Source organism: Peromyscus eremicus, chromosome 14 (genome assembly GCF_949786415.1).
Source record: "Peromyscus eremicus chromosome 14, PerEre_H2_v1, whole genome shotgun sequence".
NCBI classification, from domain to species: Eukaryota; Metazoa; Chordata; class Mammalia; order Rodentia; family Cricetidae; genus Peromyscus; species Peromyscus eremicus.
The window spans coordinates 3,472,774-3,479,392 of record NC_081430.1 but is presented as its reverse complement, the minus strand read 5'-3'; the positions used below and the strand labels follow the sequence as shown (position 1 = coordinate 3,479,392).

At 43.3% G+C, this 6,619-nt stretch overlaps 1 pseudogene; it reads right to left on the bottom strand.

Annotated features, from left to right (window-relative positions):
- Window positions 1-5,089: 5,089 nt before the first annotated feature.
- On the bottom strand, window positions 5,090-6,045 carry LOC131924286 (transformer-2 protein homolog beta-like; annotated as a pseudogene).
- Between the last annotated feature and the right edge of the window lie 574 nt (window positions 6,046-6,619).

The window sequence follows — 6,619 nt, the reverse complement described above, 5'->3', positions numbered from 1 at the left end:
AATAAAAATTGACTCATAATTTCTAATAAAATGTAGTGCGAATTTTACTATGAGTTAGTTCAGTCCTTATTTGTAGTTAATATTGCGATAAATATTTATTCAACCACATTCTGGCACAGACACAGTTCTACGGTCCGCATTCTTTCTCTCGGCAGTAATGTCTTCAGCACTTGTCGGGTGTCAGTAGTTCATTACTGACGTTTTGTTCCTGTTGCTGTTTTTAGACAGGGTCTCACTATGGAGCTCTGGCTGTCCTGGAACTCACTCTGTAGACCAAGCTGTCCTCTAACTCATGGAGATCCACCTGCTTCTGCCTCCCGAGTGCTGGGATTTAAGGTACATGCTACCACGCCTGGCCATTACCAGCTTTTTAACAGTGACATTATATTTCATTAATGACTTTACTACAATTTCCTTTATTGCTAACCCTTAGCGATAAAGTTTTCAGTATTAGAAACCATGCCTGGAAGAAGCATTTCGTCATGATGTTTAGCTTTCTTTGACTTGTTTCCTTAAAATAAATTTCCCCTGAGTTCCTGGGATGTGAACTTTGCAGGCTTTTGATTGCGCTGTTTAATTGGTTCACTTACACATTGAGTTGCAACCAGCCAGTGTTGGCATCATTTTCAACAGCTTGCTGGTGCTGAATTCCAGAGCTTGAAACAGGCTTGCGAACTGTACATGTTCTGCCTTGATACAGAGCAGTAAGTGACTCTGTCCGACTTGGGGACACAAACCCCACCCCTTCCTCGGTCCTCTGTTGGTGGCAGCCCTGCTGCTTTGTAACTGCTTGAGGGCACAGTGCAGAAATCAATCATCACTTTTTGAAATAATAATTCAAAGAATCCCACTTCCCAATAAATTTTCTCTTTTTCTAATAGCAGAAGATTTGTTTACAAAATAACTAAATAATATTTTATTTCACTTATGCTGACTGCCTCAGGGGGCTTTGTTTGCAGGAGAGATGAAAGAAGATTTAAGCTTGTGGGAGAACATCTCCCCACACTGCTGAATCATCACTCTTTTCCTGTAGTGTCTCTCTGCATCCTCATCTTATTTCCTGTATATGCCTGAAGAGCCAACTCCAGATCTAAGGAAAGCTATTTGTAGTGTGGATGGGAGGAAAAGAAATGCTCATAGTCCTTCCTGAATGGAAGGACTCAGTCTTCCCAGCAGGGGACGGGTTGCATGTGCCTGTAACACAAATCTTAAAAGGTCTTATTAATAAAAACAACAACAACAACCCGGTGCTAGATATTGGGGTGAATGCTGAAAGATCAGAGTGACAGAACAAGCCGCAACCAATCTGACCTTGCCAACTCCTCAGCCGATTCTGTTTCTTCAGATTGAATGTCTCTGAGGCCTCACCTGGAAGGGTTCTCAGCTAAACTGCTTAAAAGCTTAAAAGCCTCTAGTTCCTGGTCCTCACGCCTTATATACCTTTTTACTTCCTGGAATTAAAGGTGTGTGTCTTTCCCAAGCAAGACACGAGATCTCAAGTCCTGGGATTAAAGATGTGTGTCACTATGCCTGGCTCTGTTTCCAGTGTGGCCTTAAACTCACAGATTTCTGTATGGATCTCTGCCTCTGGAATGCTAGGGTTAAAGGCATGTGCCATCACTATCTGGCCTCTATGTCTAATCTAATGGCTGTTCTGTTCTCTGACCCCAGATAAGTTTTATTAGGGTATACAATATATTGGGGGACACAATATATCACCACATGTGCTCATGTGATATACAAGCACGTTGGTACCCATTGGTTGTGGCAGTGTGTGACAGTGAGAAGATGTTGTGAATCCAGTAATGCTTTTAAAACTCCGAATCTCATTAATTTCCATAGTACCTAGATAGATTTCAGAAACATTAGTGAAAACTATGTGCAAGATGAATGCATCTGGCCACACCTGCTTGGTGTATGCTTACACTCAGATTCCTTGTACCCTTTTCTATAAACTAGGGAAATGTTGCACTCGGAATAAACCCGTATTTTATGACTGACAGGTGCTTAACCAATTAAGAAGACTAGGGAAGTATGATAACTACTACCTCCCTGTTTTTTTTTTTTTTTTAAGGCATGTGCGTGCGTGCATGTGTGTGTGTGTGTGTATCTGTCTGAGGAGACCAGAAGGTTCCCTGAAGTCACATGAGGTTGTGGCCTACCCAATGTGGGAACCAAACTTTGGTCCTTGGAAGAGCAGTGTTCCTAACTGCTGAGCCAGCTCTCTACTAGAATTGTTTGTTTGTTTGTTTTTTAATTACAAAATCTCGTGGGGTGGGAGAAAGTAGGCATGAGGTCCCATTCTTAGCTGAGGAGTTACTGGCATTTGATAACTGCAAGGTTTGTGTAAGGATAAAGTGTGTGTAGGAATAAAGTGAAGTCCTGAGTAAATGTGTATTGTTGGCATGGGCATGGCAAGGACCCCAGTGCCTCAGTGCCATGCGAGTGGCGAAGCCTTCTCCAGCTGAGGCTCAGAGGGATGCCAAGCTTTCCTTGGGTCCAAACAGAAATTCTGACAGTGTGAGCAGGAAATGTCCACCATAGCTTTCTCCCCCCAGTGTTCACAGCTTTCAGACAGCGCCCCTGCAGAGAACGTTTCTACTGAGACTAGCTAAACCTGCCTTCTTGATCCAGCTGTATACCACAAACCCTCCTGGTTTATCTGCATGTAGTAAGCCTGGCTCCCTGCTCACAGCACATAAGAAACACTCTGGTCTTCTGAGGGCACTGCAGCTTCTCCATCAGAGAGTTCAGGTCACCCAGTCCCAGCTTTTCTCTGCCCATGTGCCTGTAATTTCTTCATTCTCTCATTGTCCCTGATCAGAGTTTTGGGTCCCAAACCATGCAAGGACAAGGCAGTTGTGCCGTCTGTAGATAGACAGGACAGGGCTCACACCCAAGAGTAATTGAGGAATGCAAACTGGACTCAGGTTTTTTTTTTTAAAAATTGGATGGGTAAGGGAGGATGGATCTGGGAGGAGTTGGGGGGTGGGTAAATATGATCAAAATATATTGTATGAAATGGTCAAAGAATTAAAATATCATTAGACTTACATTATGAATTTGTTTATGTGTGTATGGACGGCACATGCATGATACGCTGCATATAGAGTGCAGAGCATAATCTAAGAGAGCTGGTCCTCTCCTTTCACCCTGTGGGTCCTGGGGAAGGACTCCTTCCACCTTGTGGGTCCTGGTGAAGGAATCCTTCCACCCTGTGGGTCCTGGGGAAGGACTCCTTCCACCCTGTGGGTCCTGGGGATGGACTCAGGTCACCAGGCTTAGTAGAGAACCAGGCTTGGTACAGACCTGCCTTTCCCCCTGAGCCACCTCCAGGCCCACTCCACTAGTACTGAACACTGTAGTCTGCCTGTTCACCTCCCCTGTTAATCCAGGCCCTTGGGACTCATCCTTAATTTTCAACGTTGGCTGACTTCAAGCCGGCTTCCTGCCTGTTCACCTCCTATCTGTGACAGCAACAAACAACTAATGGCATTTCTTAAATGTCTCACTCCCTGAAGTAACATCTTCTTCCAATTAGGAAGTAACAAAAGCTGTGCGTCTCCTGCCTCCTTCACTGGCTGCAGCATCTTAACATCTGCCTCTGCGTCCAGCTTTGCCTAAGACCAAGCTTATCTGAAATGAAGTAGGGCAGATGCTTCTTTTAGGCACTTCAGCTTTCAAGGAAACTTTAGGCTGGTGCTCTGCAGACACTAACATTCTCAAAGAATCCATTCTTCAGGATCCTCAGGGTCTACACAGTCCTTGTGCCCTGGTCATGCGTAGGTTTTGGGATGGGGTCACCCATTTAGTCACGTTCTTACCACATCCCCATTTTCTACAAAATCACTCTGGTTCTATTACCTCATCATTGCTGTTTTGTTTTGTCTTGTTCTTCTTTTGGTTTTTGAGACAGGATTTCTCTGTGTAGCCCTGGCTATCCTGGAATTTGCTCTATAGACCAGGCTGACCTTGAACTCAGAGATTGCCTCTGCCTCTCAAGTGCTGGGATAAAAGGCATGTGCCACCATCTGACCCATCTTTGCTTTCTAAACTCAAATTAGCATATGGTCACAGGTGCTTAAGCTATGGGAGCAGAAAGGTCACAGAGTGGCTTCCAAGGCTGGCCTTCCAGTAGAATTTTTGGAGGATTATTTATTCATTTATCTATCTATCTATCTATCTATCTATTTATTTATTTATTTATTTGCATTAGCAAGTTTTCTCTTTGCCTTCATTTAAAAAGTTCTCAAAACATTTTAATGAATTGGGCCTCCTTTGGTAAGCAAAGGACCTGAAAATAATATTTAAAAATGAACAGTTCATCCATGACACAGGTGTGGTGAAGCCTTCTCTCATTCCATACCTTGAAGCACCCAGTATTTTCATATAGTCTAAAAGCCAGAAGAGCAAGAGGACACTTGTGGTGGAATGTACTGTTGTCACTTGTTGATAACTGGTTGAAATACCATTATCTCTCTGTGACAGCCTTAAGAAACAGCCTTTGAGAGACTTGTACCTGTAGTTCTTATTCCCTGATATCTATAATGCAGATCACATAAAGGCTGATGAATCCACGTTAATGTAAGCATTAAGCACTTGCTGTATGGAAAGATTTATCTTCTAATACTGGCAGCACAGAGTTACAGCATATTTAACACTTAATTGCAAGTATATTGAATACGGCAAGTTTCATGGACTCCTGGAAGAAATGTGAGCATTTTTACTTTGAAGTATTTTACTGGTAACTTAAGAATGGTTCTGGTTAAGCATTGATATTTAGAAAGAAAAGCAAAAATCAAACTTGTTTGTTGTTGCTTTTTGCCATTTGGTAGCATTTTACACACAGGCTTCAATCTTCAGAATACCCTGGATTCAGTAGAAAAACCTTTTAAATGAAGTTTTGTACAATAGAAACTTCTCAGCAGTCAAAATTTGGACTGTAAAAAAATACATGCAAAACATACTTTTCTGAAAACACTTAACTTTGAACAAAGCACCAAACTACACAAACGCAGAATGAAAACAGCATGTCAACTCCACCAAAAGTAGTCATCATAAAGATGTAAAAGTCACCTAACGAACTAGGCACTGTTCACTTTTTAAGCAGGAGACAATAGAAAATATTGTCCACAAACAATATCCCAGCTCTATGGCAGCTTTCAGAAAGTCTTCAACTTCATGCTTTAATAGCGACAAGGTGAGTATGATTGCGATTTGGACCGAGATCTGTATCCTCCACGACCATAGTAAGGAGAAGGTGACCACCTTCTGTAAATCTGATCCCTGTCTTGAGCTCTCCATCCACCTCTTCCTCCACCACCTCCTCTGTACGATCTGCTGTAATAGTCCCGATCATCATAACCCCGATCATATCCTCTGTCATAATAATCTGGGCGGAGTGAGCTGCCATAAGTGCATCTCCTCATGTAAATTCCTGGTGTTGGGATATGGGGCCTTTTTGTTATAGAGAAATCAACCCTAATTCAACGTCCATCAAGCTCCATTCCATTGGCACATTCTTTAGCTTCCTTGGCATCATCTACATTTTCAAAATATACAAAGGCAAATCCCCTTGAACGTCTAGACTGCTGGTCATACACAATAGACACATCATCAATGGGGCCATATTTAGAGAACACTTCTCTTGGGACTCTTTTCCGTGGTGAACAAGCTCAATCCAAACACTCCAAGACAACAGTTGGGGTCAGGATTTTCTCTGTTCCCAACACGACGCTTTCAAGTAGACATGGAAGAATGGCTGTGGCTGTCCTGTCTGCAATAATCTCTGCTGTAAGACCTGCTCCCGGATCATCTATGGGAGCGAGATCGAGATCATGACCTTGTATAATGCCTTCTAGAACTTCTTCTGGATCTGGACCTGGATTCAGATCTGGACCTTGACTTTGATCTAGAATGCCTTGAATCTTCCTTGGAGTGAGACTTTGCAGGGGGTACGCAAGATTTCCCCGATTCGTGAGCACTTCCACTTCTGGAAGAACAGGATTCCCGTTCGCCGTAGTTCTGCTCGCAGCCATCACTCATGGCTCCGGATTGCTGTCACCACTCCTGGCCTTTACAGAAGCTGTCAAGCTCCTGCCTTCTTACCAGAGGCCCGGCCACCACGGCCTCTCACGACACACTTTTGAGAGTTGGAGGATTTTTTAAAAGTAGGTATTTTTGTTAAGGTTCATTAGGACTGTATGTCACCATGAAATCCGCATTTTGTGTGTTTGTGTGTGTGTTCATGTACACATGTAGGTGGGTTTACACACATGTTTATAAAAACAAGCAAATAGAAACAATAAAAACTAAGGTCTTATTAACAAGCCCAAGCCAGCCTCAAAGTTGTTATCCTCCTGCTTCTGCCTCCAGAGTGCTGGGATTACCTGTATGAACCACCACACCTGACACAGACCTGCACTTTGAGATGTTCTGTGTGTTTCAGATGATCAGTCCAGTTTCTGAAGCATTAAGCAAGCCAGGCTTCCTGCATCTCTGAACAACAGTTGTGACACCCACAGTGGCCTCTACTCACAGAGCACTCCACAAGTAACTCAGAGTTGAGACCTCCCTCCTGTGACTTCTACCACAACAGTGTCCACTTGCTGGTCTCAAT